Consider the following 14,210-nt stretch of genomic DNA (forward strand, 5'->3'; position numbering starts at 1 on the left):
GAAGAGGTGAAGTCCCCTTCTACACCTTTGTGCAAACGGTGCCTTAAAGGATATGGGACATGGATTTTTTTCTGGGCATAATTATGTATAAAGGACATAAGAAATGCCATCTAAATAACTGCAGGGCGTCAAAAATGTGAAAATCATCACATTATTCAAGTTTTTTATACATCAGCGTAAAACAAGGATTCGTTAATGAGCTAGGTGGTCACATGACCCATGACGTAACAAAAACTTTCCAAGGAGCCAGCGCTTGGGAATCTAATGTAAACAGGTTACCGAAATGGACACCATCGACAGTGATATTCCCGATGTTTCACAGAGATGTGAAGTTAGACCTTATCAATTCGAACCGATAGCTGGAAATTCACATGAACATGGATCTTGTATTTACTCTGACGGGTCAGATGATTCTGAGAGTGAGAGTTCATTCAGTCCCCATGAAACTGAAAGCGGTCGGTTCGATAACACTTCCTGGTAAGTTAAAAACAATTCTGCTCAAAGGCTAATGATCTGTTGAAAGAAGTATTATTTTTGTATCATACATTGAAAGTTCATCATAGATCTAGCTAAAGTCCGTTGCAAGCTATTTTTTTTTTGCTGATATTTTTCGACATTGATTGAGATACAATGCTTCCAGAGTCCATTTACAGAAGTAAAAGCAAAACAGTAAACGATAGATAATAAAATTACATAAAATAAATGGGGAAGAAAAATAATAAGAATTAAACAATAGTAGAAATAAAATATAGAATAATAAAATGAAATAAAAGTAAAAAAAAACTCTTCTACAACTTCACCACAACTCTTCGATTCGGTACGTAAACAAAGAAGGACAGATATAAGAGTAAATGAGTCAGAATTATGATAATCAATAATTGATACACCCAAAATTATAATACTAATCCTTACCTTGGCTTTCAGATGCTTAGCGAATGCACCTCGTGGTGGCCGTAGCACTTCTGGTTTCACTCCGCCGTCTTGTTCCTGAATTGGGACGTTGGGAACGGCTCCATCTTTAAGTAGCCTCTTAAATTTGGCTTGGCAATTAATTTCGTTCAGTACCTGAGTATTAAAGTTGAAAGAATCCTCAGTGAAATGGTCCAAACACAGTTTGTGGGAAACAGTAGGTGCAAAGTTTTTTCTACGGCAGTAGTGAGCCCACACTTTCCTCAGCTTCGGGTCCTTGGGGAATGCAAAAAAACTTACTCCAGGGCATTTCCCATTGGAATTATTGCAACCATAAGCAGCACAATACACCATGATGTCCAATGTATGATGTCCAATGTACTTTAAAGACTATAAAAACAATTTTCTTGTCATCCACTTCTCCATTCATCTACCTGCTTGTGCTGTGCCCGAAAGTTTTTGTGACGTATGATCACGTGACAGCGGCTCTTCCGGTTGTAGAAAATGCATATCGGAAGTCGAGCAGAAATGCCATATAATCATCACGAATATAACGATTTTGCTGAATTTAATAGATGATTTTGTATTTGTTGATGCAATTAATTCATATTTTTAATGGAAAGAAACTGATATACCGGTAGCGTGCATTTATGTTTCATGTCCCATATCCTTTAAGGTCATGTGTGGCAGGATGAGACCGTATATCAAACCTGATGAAACATTTGATGCACACACATCCCAGTTTGTATAAAGAATTCCAGGAATTTAAGGTGTGTACCATATGATGATCACATAAATAAACTGAAAATAAGATTGTCTAAATGATAGGAACTGAACTTTGTCCATGGGTAGCTTATTCACAATATTTCCTGTCCTGAATCTAGCTAACAGACTAGCATGCTTGTACCGTAAGTTTAGCTGACCTAACATTACACAAGGCTAGCTGGCAGACAGCCACTGTGATGATGGCACGAAGGCTGCTGTTTGTCTTTTTAGGCAACTCAAGGGCAGGGTCTGGGAGAGGTGGGCCACCCACCTCTGATTAGAGGGTGTTAACATTCTTTTTTTCATCCAAATTTCATGACATAGATAAGTCCCAAATGGTTAACTCTACATCAGCATCGGCCTTACAAGGTTCAGGACGATTTAAACCAGTAGATGGCATTTTGAGGGCGGCACGGTGGTGTATTGGTTAGCGCTGTCGCCTCACAGCAAGAAGGTCCGGGTTCGAGCCCTGTGGCTGACGAGGGCCTTTCTGTGTGGAGTTTGCATGTTCTCCCCGTGTCCGTGTGGGTTTCCTCCGGGTGCTCCGGTTCCCCCCACAGTCCAAAGACATGCAGGTTAGGTTAACTGGTGACTCTAAATTGACCGTAGGTGTGAATGTGAGTGTGAATGGTTGTCTGTGTCTATGTGCAGCCCTGTGATGACCTGGCGACTTGTCCAGGGTGTACCCCGCCTTTCGCCCGTAGTCAGCTGGGATAGGCTCCAGCTTGCCTGCGACCCTGTAGAACAGGATAAAGCGGCTAGAGATAATGAGATGAGATTAGATGGAATTTTGAGCCATAAAATGCTGATTTTTATAAAAATGGAAATCTGCTAATATTAACAGCAGCATTAATGTGTTTCATCCCAGTACAGTCATCTCATTTATTTTACAGCTCAAAAAGACACATTTACCGGTAAGTGTGCAGTACCTCCTTAACTACTCCAACCGTCAAAAATGGGATTAGGATACAAATCTGAGCATTTGAGCAGAATCTTGTTAATCTGAGCAGACTCTGACAGTGGAGGAAGCAGTGGCGGTTTACTGCAAGAAGAGGAAATAAAATGTTGATCAGGGTTTAAGATAAAATTTAGTTTTTCCCCTTTACACATTCACGTGATTTCAGTGAAACTCTCAGAAAGGAATTAACATTATATTATAAATATGACAAAATCTTCAATATAAATATAAACATCACAAAGTCAGAATTATCAGGGTAATTATACAGTTCATGTGGTGATGCTATTTTGTACACTTCCTCATCCCTTGAATGAAATTAATTCATGATTATGCCACTGCCTATTTCATATTGTCCTTAACTTCTGTAAAAAAAAAAGTGTCAGAAAGAAACACTGAGATTTACCAAGACTGTGGTCTTCCAGGCGTTGTTTTCATACAACTGACCAGTATCGCACACGGATTTACGCTCACAGGTCATATTAATAGGAACATCTGTACACCTGCTAATGTATGCAGTTACCCAATCAGCTAATCCTCACATCTCTCTTATCAACAATGTGTTTCAGCCTGCAGGCTCAACTCACAGGATGTTTTTTTGGTTTCTGCACTGTTCTGTGTCAACTTTAGAGGCTTTGTTCATGATAATCCCAGGAGATTAGCAGTTTCTGAAATACTCAAACCAACTTTTCTGGTACCAACATCCATTCTACAGTTAAAGTCACAAATAGGTGTTCCTATTAAAGTGGGCATTGAGTCTATACAGACAACTCATATATGATTTATGTACTAGGTGAATTCTGCATGATTTTGGTGTATATTTCCATAAATGTGCCAAAAAGAACTTTTGACTCTTCTTGACCATAACAGCAATAAAACAAATTAGGTTATAACTATATTTCACAACAGTCCACTAAATACAAATGATACAAAATTATTTTTTTAATAAACATGCACTTAAGCATTTTGTTTCAATTTCTCCAATTTCTATCTACAACCCTGTTTCCAGAAAAGTTGGAACACTGTGAAACTGTAAATAAAAACACAATATGATGATGTTCAAACCATGAAAACTCTATATTTCATTGAAAACAGTACAAAGACAACATATCAAATGCTGAAACTATCCATCCATCCATCCATCTATCCATCCATTATCTGTAGCTGCTTATCCTGTACAGGGTCGCAGGCAAGCTGGAGCCTATCCCAGCTGACTATGGGCGAGAGACGGGGTACACCCTGGACAAGTCGCCAGGTCATCACAGATGTTGAAACTAAGAAATCTTATTATTATTTTAAAATATATGCTCATGGCGGCACGGTGGTGTAGTGGTTAGCGCTGTCGCCTCACAGCAAGAAGGTCCTGGGTTCGAGCCCCGGGGCCGGCGAGAGCCTTTCTGTGTGGAGTTTGCGTGTTCTCCCCGTGTCTGCGTGGGTTTCCTCCGGGTGCTCCGGTTTCCCCCACAGTCCAAAGACATGCAGGTTAGGTTAACTGGTGACTCTAAATTGACCGTAGGTGTGAATGGTTGTCTGTGTCTATGTGTCAGCCCTGTGATGACCTGGCGACTTGTCCAGGGTGTACCCCGCCTTTCGCCCGTAGTCAGCTGGGATAGGCTCCAGCTTCCCTGCGACCCTGTAGAAGGATAAAGCGGCTAGAGATAATGAGATGAGATATATGCTCATTTTGAATTTAATGCCAGGAACATGTTTCAAAAAAAGTTGGGATAAGTTGGGATAACAGACTGAAAAAGTTGTGTAATGTTTAAAAAAATAATAATTAGGTGACTTGGCAACAGGTCAGTAACATGATTGGGTATAAAAAGAGCATCCCAGAGAGGCGGAGTCTCTCAGAACTAAAGATGGGAAGGGGTTTAACGCTCTGTGAAAGACGACAAGGGCAACAACAAACTGAAAAAGTTGTGTAATGTTTAAAAAATAATAATTAGGTGACTTGGCAACAGGTCAGTAACATGATTGGGTATAAAAAGAGCATCCCAGAGAGGCGGAGTCTCTCAGAACTAAAGATGGGGAGGGGTTCAACGCTCTGTGAAAGACTGTGTGGACGAACAGTGCAACAGTTTAAGAATAACATTCTTCAATGTAAAACTGCAAAGAATTTGGGGATCACATCATCTATGGTACATAATACCATTATAAGATTCAGAGAATCTGGAGAAATCTGTGCATGGAAGGGACAAGGCCAAACACCAACATTGGATGCCTGTGATCTTCAGGCCCTCAGGCAACACTGCATTAAAAACAGACACGTGTCTGTAGTGGAAATCACTGTATGGGCTCAGGAACACTTCAGAAAACCATCATCTGTGAAAACAGTTCATTACTGCATCCACAAATGCAAGTTAAAACTAGATATCAGCAATATCCAGAAACACCGCCACCTGGGCCTGAGCTATTTTACAATGGACTGAGGCGAAGTGGAAAACTGTTTTGTGGTCTGAGGAATTAAAATTTGAAATTCTTTTTGGAAATCATGGACACCACATCCTCCAGGCTAAAGAGGAGAGGGATCGTCCAGCTTGTTATCAGTGCACAGTTCAAAAACCAGCATCTGTAATGGTCCACATGACATGGGTAGCTTGCAGATCTGGGAAGGCATCATTAATGCTGAATGATATATACATGTTTTGATATGTACACTACCGTTCAAAAGTTTGGGGTCACCCAGACAATTTTGTGTTTTCCATGAAAAGTCACACTTTTATTGACCACCATAAGTTGTAAAATGAATAGAAAATATAGTCAAGACATTTTTCTGGCCATTTTGAGCATTTAATCAACCCCACAAATGTGATGCTCCAGAAACTCAATCTGCTCAAAGGAAGGTCAGTTTTATAGCTTCTCTAAAGAGCTCAACTGTTTTCAGCTGTGCTAACATGATTGTACAAGGGTTTTCTAATCATCCATTAGCCTTCTGAGGCAATGAGCAAACACACTGACTACGTTTACATGCACGTCCAAATCGAGCTGCTGTTGGTAATCGAGCAAAGGGTCCCAGCAGGGGTGCCAGAGAAATCCAATCCTACATGCACAAGTGAAATCGGGCTATTGTGCAAGGTGCATTGTGCACCCGAGCCACACGTGGCGCTACACGCCCCATCGTGTTGGTACACTTCCGGTTGTCGTCATGAAGAAGAGCTATAGTGTTGCCAGATACTGCTGACGTTTTCCAGCCCAAAACATGTTCAAATCCGCTAAAATGCACTTAAAACCCCCAATCTGGCAACACTAGCAGTTCCGTGTTCAAGCTGTTAGGCTTGCTCTAACAGACTGTATGGCTATAAACTGTCCGGCGCAGACCGCTGTTTTGTAAGACAACTTATTGTGCACAATAATATTTTTCTAAAGTCCATTTTTTGCTTACAAAAATTTTTTTTTTTGCTTACAATTTAACTTATGTCTTAATAAACACACAAAAAGTTCAATTGTTTTGTTTTTATTGACATTCTTCAGATGTTGGACATATATGTATATATATATATATATATATATATATATATATATATATATATATATATACACACACAAATACAATGACTTGTTTATGTACACAATTCACAGCTATGCAACAGCTGTACAGATGTATTTGGTGATATAGTAAGTGAGCTAAATTTTAACAGTGCAAACAATGCCACAAAAAGAAAAGATTCATGCCGTTGTCATGATTCGTTGTCATGCCGACCGAGGCTGTTGTGTTTCCCGCTTGTGGTCTCGTCACTCGTCACTTCCGGAAGTAGCTCGACAACTAGCTCGATAGGGTATACGTGCACAAAGTAGCTTGGCAGAAATCGCATAAACTAGGTCGTGTAGCTCGATTCCGAGAAATCAAGTTCGGTTCAATTTCAGTCGAGCAACGGCAGAAATTCGATTCTCTCTATGTGCATGTAAACGTAGTGATTGTACCATTAGAACACTGGAGTGAGAGTTGCTGGAAATGGGCCTCTATACACCTATGGAGATATTGCACCAAAAACCAGACATTTGCAGCTAGAATAGTCATTTACCACATTAGCAATGTATAGAGTGGATTTCTGATTAGTTTAAAGTGATCTTCATTGAAAAGAACAGTGCTTTCAAAAATAAGGAAATTTTAAAGTGACCCCAAACTTTTGAACAGTAGTGTATATGATATCAAATGTTATCTAGAACATTTACTGCACTATGAACCACAAAATACGACAAAGGAGCATCAGAACTGCTGATTAGCTGAAATTGCATATCAGGCAAGAATTGGACAAAATTTCTCTTTCAAAACTACAGCAACTGGTCTCCTCAGTTTCCAAACATTTACAGGGTGTTGTTAAAAGTAGAGGTGATGCAACACAGTGGTAAGCATGCCTCTGTCTCAACTTTTTTTTAAACATGTTACTGGTATCAAATTCAAAATAAGCAGACTGTATATTTCTCAAAAAACAATAAAAATTCTCAGTTGTCTTTGTATTGTTCTCAATGAAATGTAGGGTTTCCATGATTTGCAAATCATCACATTCTGTTTTTACTGACAGTTTACACAGCGTCCCATCTTTTTTGAAAATGGGGTTGAAGTGTACAAAGAATCTCTCAGCTTGTCAGCGTCAAACTTTATCTTTTAGTTCATGCAGAGATCATCTTGATAGAAATCATGCACATTTGTGCTTTTCTGTGGGCCTCATCATTTTTGTTACCTTTCGTCTGAAAAACAGGATGTACTAGAATATATGAAGCCTCAGATTACAGCAAGCCTCTGCACTGTAACAGAATATGTGGTGGACATTTCAGCTGTCTTTACACTAGTTTGAACTGAACCATAAACTTCCTGACCACAACTGGGACATTACAGAGGAAACTCATTTGTGATTAACTAAGCACAACATTATAGGTTTCCACATAAAAAGAAATTAAACTGCTGGGCGCAAATTACATCATCAATATGCCATTTAACTATAAACTAAACAGTAAGAAGACAAACTGCTTTAACTAAAGGAAAGAAATTTCAACCCATTTAAAATGAAACATTGTGGACATAATATCAGAGATATTCATCTAAATCTCTGCAATGGACTCATTTATTATTGGTGACCTATCAAATCAAAAATGTTAAAGAAATAAAGTAATATTTGAAGGTGAAAAAAAAATCACTGACCAATTTGTATCCAGTGAAGCAAAGATTTCATATGCTCTAATATACTTTATATTTATAATATGCTGTATATACAGTGCCCTCCATGATTATTATCCCACACAAGGGTTAGAAAAAAAATCCACTTTTTGGTGAAGTTGCTTCATCTCACACTGAAAAAATGAGAAAAATCCAACCTTTTAATTGAAATACATTCAGAGAAAGACAAATCTGTCATCAAGAAATAATTATTTAACAACAACAACAACAACAAAAACGTGCCACTATTACTGGCACCTTTGGAAATGATAGTGAACACAGTGTGACCGAAGCATGTTTCCCATTTAAATTGAACATTTTGAGCTGGAATCCATGACTTCCTGATCAACTGGGGCACAATTATGAAGTGACATAGAGGCTAAATTTCCTTCATCATCCACCAACATGGTAAAGATAAGCAAATACACAAACCAAATGAGGGAGAAGTGTGTTGATCTTTATAACTCAGGGAATGGTTATTTAAAAAAATAGCTAACTCACTTGAAAATGTCCATTTCTACTGTTGGAGCAATAATAAAAAGTGGACACCAACTGGAACTGTTACAAATTTGTCTAGAAAAGAACCCAAGTTTATTTTACCCCCATGTACAGTGATGAGGATGGTAAGAGAGGCAAAAAAAATCCCCAAGGATCACTGTTGGAGCGGCACGGTGGTGTAGTGGTTAGTGCTGTCGCCTCACAGCAAGAAGGTCCTGGGTTCGAGCCCCGTGGCCGGCAAGGGCCTTTCTGTGCGGAGTTTGCATGTTCTCCCCGTGTCCGCGTGGGTTTCCTCCGGGTGCTCCGGTTTCCCCCACAGTCCAAAGACATGCAGGTTAGGTTAACTGGTGACTCTAAATTAACCGTAGGTGTGAATGTGAGTGTGAATGGTTGTCTGTGTCTATGTGTCAGCCCTGTGATGACCTGGCGACTTGTCCAGGGTGTACCCCGCCTTTCGCCCGTAGTCAGCTGGGATAGGCTCCAGCTTGCCTGCGACCCTGTAGAAGGATAAAGCGGCTAGAGATAATGAGATGAGATGAGATGAGATCACTATTGGTGAATTATAAGAAAAAGTAAAAGGTTTCCAAGTGTCCAAAACCACCATCAGATGCCACCTCCATGCCAACAGATTATTTGGAAAGTCTGCCAGAAAAAAGTATTTTCTGTCAGTTAACCACAAACTTTTAGTGCCTGAAGTTTGCGAAACACTACGATCACTTTGTCTGGAATCGTGTTCTATGGTCTGATGTAACATAAACGTAGCTTTTTGGCAATAAACACTCAAGGTGGGTTGGGTGTAAAAAGAAGGATGACTATAATGAAAGGAATCCGATCCCAACTGTAAAATATGGTGGAAGTTCTGTGATGTTTTGGGCCTGTTTTTCCTCCAAAGGCCCTGGAAAACTTGTTGGGGTACATCGTGGACTCCATGAAATACCAGGACATTTGAAATCAATATCTGGCTGCCTCTGCCAGGAAACTAAAACTGGGTCGTGATTGGATCTTCTAGCAGGACAATGATCCGAAGCATCTGTCCAAATCAACACAGAAATGGTTATCTGAGCACAGAATCAAGCTTCTGCCCTGGCCATCTCAGTCCCCTGACCTGAACCCCATTGAAAACCTGTGGGCTGAGCTGAAGAGGACAGAGTACAGTACAAGAGAGGGCCAAGGACCCTGGATGATCTGGAGAGATTGTGTAAAGAGGAATGGTCTCAGATGCCCTGCTCTGTATCTCCAACCTTAGAAAATTTTATAGGAAACTCAGTGCTGTTTTACTGGCAAAGGGAGGTTGTACAAAGCATTAAATGTAGGGGTACTAATAATAGTGGCACGTGTTTTTGTTGAAAATAATTATTTATTGATGAGGGATTTGGTTTTCTCTGAATAAATTTATTTCAACTAAAGGTTGGATTTTTCTCATTTTTTCAGTGTGAGATGAAGCGACTTCACCAAAAGGTGGAATTTTCTAACTCTTTTTACTAATCTTTACAAGAGGGGCTAATAATCATGGAAGGCACTGTATAGATTTCTTATGACCCTGTCATACAACATAAGCAAGTCTTTGCAGAGAGTTTTTTTTTCCCCCCAGGTGTGCTTAACACAATTTCCTCCAGACATGTGAAACATCTGTATTTTGAGAATTAACTGGGCTGTGCTCAGAATCTGTAAATGACTTCTGAGTTCAGCTTTGGCCTGCCTTACATTGTTCAGTTCCCCCAAATGCTGGTTTCTCCAGATTATTTGATGGTCCTAGTCACAGCAGTTTGTCTCACAATTTTTTCACCAATTTATTCCTTTTATTCATTTAATATCACTTGTTATTGGTAACTTGTTGGGCGGCACGGTGGTGTAGTGGTTAGCGCTGTCGCCTCACAGCAAGAAGGTCCAGGTTCGAGCCCCGTGGCTGGCAAGGGCCTTTCTGTGTGAAGTTTGCATGTTCTCCCCATGTCTGTGTGGGTTTCCTCCGGGTACTCCGGTTTCCCCCAGTCCAAAGACATGCAGGTTAGGTTAACTGGTGACTCTAAATTGAGCGTAGGTGTGAATGTGAGTGTGAATGGTTGTCTGTGTCTATGTGTCAGCCCTGTGATGACCTGGCGACTTGTCCAGGGTGTACCCCGCCTTTCGCCCGTAGTCAGCTGGGATAGGCTCCAGCTTGCCTACGACCCTGTAGAACAGGATAAAGCGGCTAGAAATAATGAGATGAGATGGTAACTTGTTATACAGTCATGTGAAAAAGAAAAAGTACACCCTCTTCCAGTTACATGGTTTTACCAATCAAGATGTAACAAAAAAAAAAATCATCTGATCCTTACCAGGTCCTAAAATTATGCAAATCTAACCTCAGGTGTAAAGCAACACACAACAGATTCTACTGTGTTATTATTTATTTAACAAAAATTAAGTGAAAATGCAGAATCCATGTATGAAAAAGTAAGTACACCCCATGATTCAATAGCTTGTAGAACCACCTTTTGAAGCAATAACTTGAAGCAATCATTTTCTGTATGATTTTATCAGTCTCACATCGTTGTGGAGGAATTTTGGCCCACTCTTCTTTACAATATTGCTTCAATTCATTCATGTTCGAGGGCATTTGTTTATGCACAGATCTCTTAAGGTCTCGCCACATCATTTCAATTGGGTTGAGGTCCAGACTTTGACTTGGCCATTCCAACACCTTGATTCTTTTCTTTTTCAGCCATTCTGCTGTAGATTTGCTGGTGTGCTTGGGATCATTCGCCTATTGCATGACCCAATTGCGGCCAAGCTTTAGCTGTTGGACAGATGACCTCACATTTGCCTCTAGAATACTTTGGTATACAGAGGAGTCCATGGTTGACTCAATGACTGCAAGGTGCCCAGGCCCTGTGGCTGCAAAACAAGCCCAAATCATCACCCTTCCACCACCGTGCTTGATGGTTGGTATGGGGTGTTTGTGCTGATATGCTGTGTTTGGTTTTCACCAAACATGGTGCTGTGTGTTATGGTCAAACCTGTCCACTTTGGTCTCATCTGTCCAAAGGACATTGTTCCAGAAGGCTTGTGGCTTGTTCAGATGCATCTTTGCAAACCTAAGCCATGCTGCCATGTTCTTTTTAGATAGAAGAGGCTTTCTTTAGGCAACCCTTCCAAACAGGCCATATTTGCGCAGTCTTTTTCTAATTGTACTGTCATAAACTTTAACATTTAACATGCTAACTGTGGCCTGTAGAGTCCTACTGTAGATGTAGTTCTTGGGTTTTTGCAATTTCTCTGAGCATTGCACGGTCTGACTTTGGAGTAAATTTGCTGGGACGATCACTCCTGGGAAGATTGGCAACTGTCTTGAATGTTTTCCACTTCTGAATAATCTTTCTCACAGTAGAATGATGGATTTCAAATTGTTTGGAAATGACCTTATAACAGGGCGGCACGGTGGTGTAGTGGTTAGCGCTGTCGCCTCACAGCAAGAAGGTCCTGGGTTCGAACCCCGGGTCCGGCGAGGGCCTTTCTGTGTGGAGTTTGCATGTTCTCCCCGTGTCCGCGTGGGTTTCCTCCAGGTGCTCCGGTTTCCCCCACAGTCCAAAGACATGCAGGTTAGGTTAACTGGTGACTCTAAATTGACCGTAGGTGTGAATGTGAGTGTGAATGGTTGTCTGTGTCTATGTGTCAGCCCTGTGATGACCTGGCGACTTGTCCAGGGTGTACCCCGCCTTTCGCCCGTAGTCAGCTGGGATAGGCTCCAGCTTGCCTGCGACCCTGTAGAAGGATAAAGCGGCTAGAGATAATGAGATGAGATGAGATCCCAGACTGATGTGCAGCAATAATTGCTTCTTTAAGATCACTGCTGATGCCTTTCCTCCTTGGCATTGTGTTAACATACACCTGAGTGCTCCAGACAAGCAAACTGCCAAAACTCCTGCTTTTTAAGAGGTGGCCACACTTGCTGATGATCAATTAATTTGATCAGGAACACCTGGCTGCTAACTGCCTTCATAATTTCTATGGAAGCAGTAAGGGTGTACTTAATTTTTCACACACTGCTACTGCATTTTTGGCTTACTTTGTGTTAAATAAATAATGACAGGGTGAATATGTCATGTGTTATTGGTCATCTGAGGTTGTATTTGCCTAATTTTAAGACCCTGTAAGGACCAGATGATTTTTTATTATGTTCTGACACTTAAAACCTAGACTTGAAAGAGGATGTACTTTCTTTTTCACATGACTGTACTTGTGCATCTAAAAAAAATCAGAATTTCATGAAAAAGTTCAATTTTGTCATTTAATTAAAAAAACATTTCATATATTCTATATTCATTATACATACCGTGAAATATTTCAAGCCTTTTTTGTTTTAATTTTGCTGATTGTGGCTTATAGCTCATGAAAATCAGAAATCCAGTATCTCAAATGATTATTACTAGAATATTTCATTTCAAGTTTGAGTAAAACAGTATAAATACAGTATATCTCTCAGTCTAGTTCAGTACACACAACCACAATCATGGGGAAGACTGTTGACTTGACAGTTGTCCAGAAGACGATCATTGACACCCTACAACAAGTACGGTAAGCCACAGAAGGTCATTGCTGAAAAGGCTGGCTAGAAAAGGTGCACAAGCAACAGGGATGACTGCAGCCTTGAGAGGATTGTCAAGAAAAGTCAATTCAAGAACTTGGGAGAGCTTCACAAGGAGTGGACTGAGGCTGGTGTAAGTGCATCAAGAGCCACCACGCACAGATGTCTTCAGGAAAGGGGCTACAACTGTCGCATTCCTAATATCAAGCCCATCCTGAACCACAGACAACGTCAGAAGTGTCTTACCTGGGCTGAGGAGAGAAAGAACTGGACTATTGCGCTATGGGCCAAAATCCTCTTTTCAGATGAAAGTAAATTTTGCATTTCATTTGGAAATTAAGGTTCTAGAGTCTGGAGGAAGAGTGGAGAGGCACAGAATTCAAGGTGTTTGAAGTCTAGTGTGAAGTTTCCGCAGTCTGTGATGATTTGGGGTGCCATGTCATCCGTTGGTGTTGGTCTACTGTGTTTGATCAAGTCCAAAGTCAATGCAGCCATCTAACAGGAAATTTTAGAGCACTTCATGCTTCCATCTGCTGACAAACTTTATGGAGATGCCAATTTCCTTTTCCAGCAGAGCTTAGTACCTGCCCACAGTGTCAAAACTACTACCAAATGGTTTGCTGACCATGATATTACTGTGCTTGATTGGCCAGCCAACTTGCCTGACCTGAACCCCTTAGAGAATCTCTGGGGTATTGTCAAGAGGAAGATGAGAAACACCCGACCCAAAAATACAGACAAGCTGAAGGCCGCTATCAAAGCAACCTGGGCTTCAATAACACCTCAGCAGTGCCACAGGCTGATCACCTCCATGCCATGTTGCAATGATGCAGTAACTTGTGGTAAAGGAGCCCCAACCAAGTATTGAGTGTATAAATGAACATACTTTTCAGAAGTTAGGATTTACAATACAGAAATGTCTTTTTTGATTGAGCTTAGGAAGTATTCTAATCATTTGAGATACTGGATTTCTGATTTTCATGAGCTATAAGCGATAATATAGATATAGGCATCTGTTCATCTTAGAGGACAATGGAGTAACACTAGGTGCTGTTGCGCTTTCTAGAGTGGCTGAATAGGCCGACTCTGGAGTGGCAGTCTCTCGCACACCTGGCACAAACAAATTCAGATGGAGCTCTTGAGGATGTTACTCTCGCTTTACAATTGGCTCTTTTCACTTCGAGATGCTTGTTCCTGTCTTTTTCAGCTTTCTGCAAGCTGTTTCTCACACAAGCCCTCCAAGACTCCAGTGAGGCTGCAATGTTCTCCCATGTGTTACAGTTGATACCTGCCAATTTCAGGTCCCTTTTGCACACATCCTTGAAGCGGAGGTGAGGTCTTCCAGCAGGACGAGTCCTTTTGCG

The sequence above is a fragment of the Neoarius graeffei genome, chromosome 9, assembly GCF_027579695.1.
Source record: "Neoarius graeffei isolate fNeoGra1 chromosome 9, fNeoGra1.pri, whole genome shotgun sequence".
Lineage (NCBI taxonomy): Eukaryota > Metazoa > Chordata > Actinopteri > Siluriformes > Ariidae > Neoarius > Neoarius graeffei.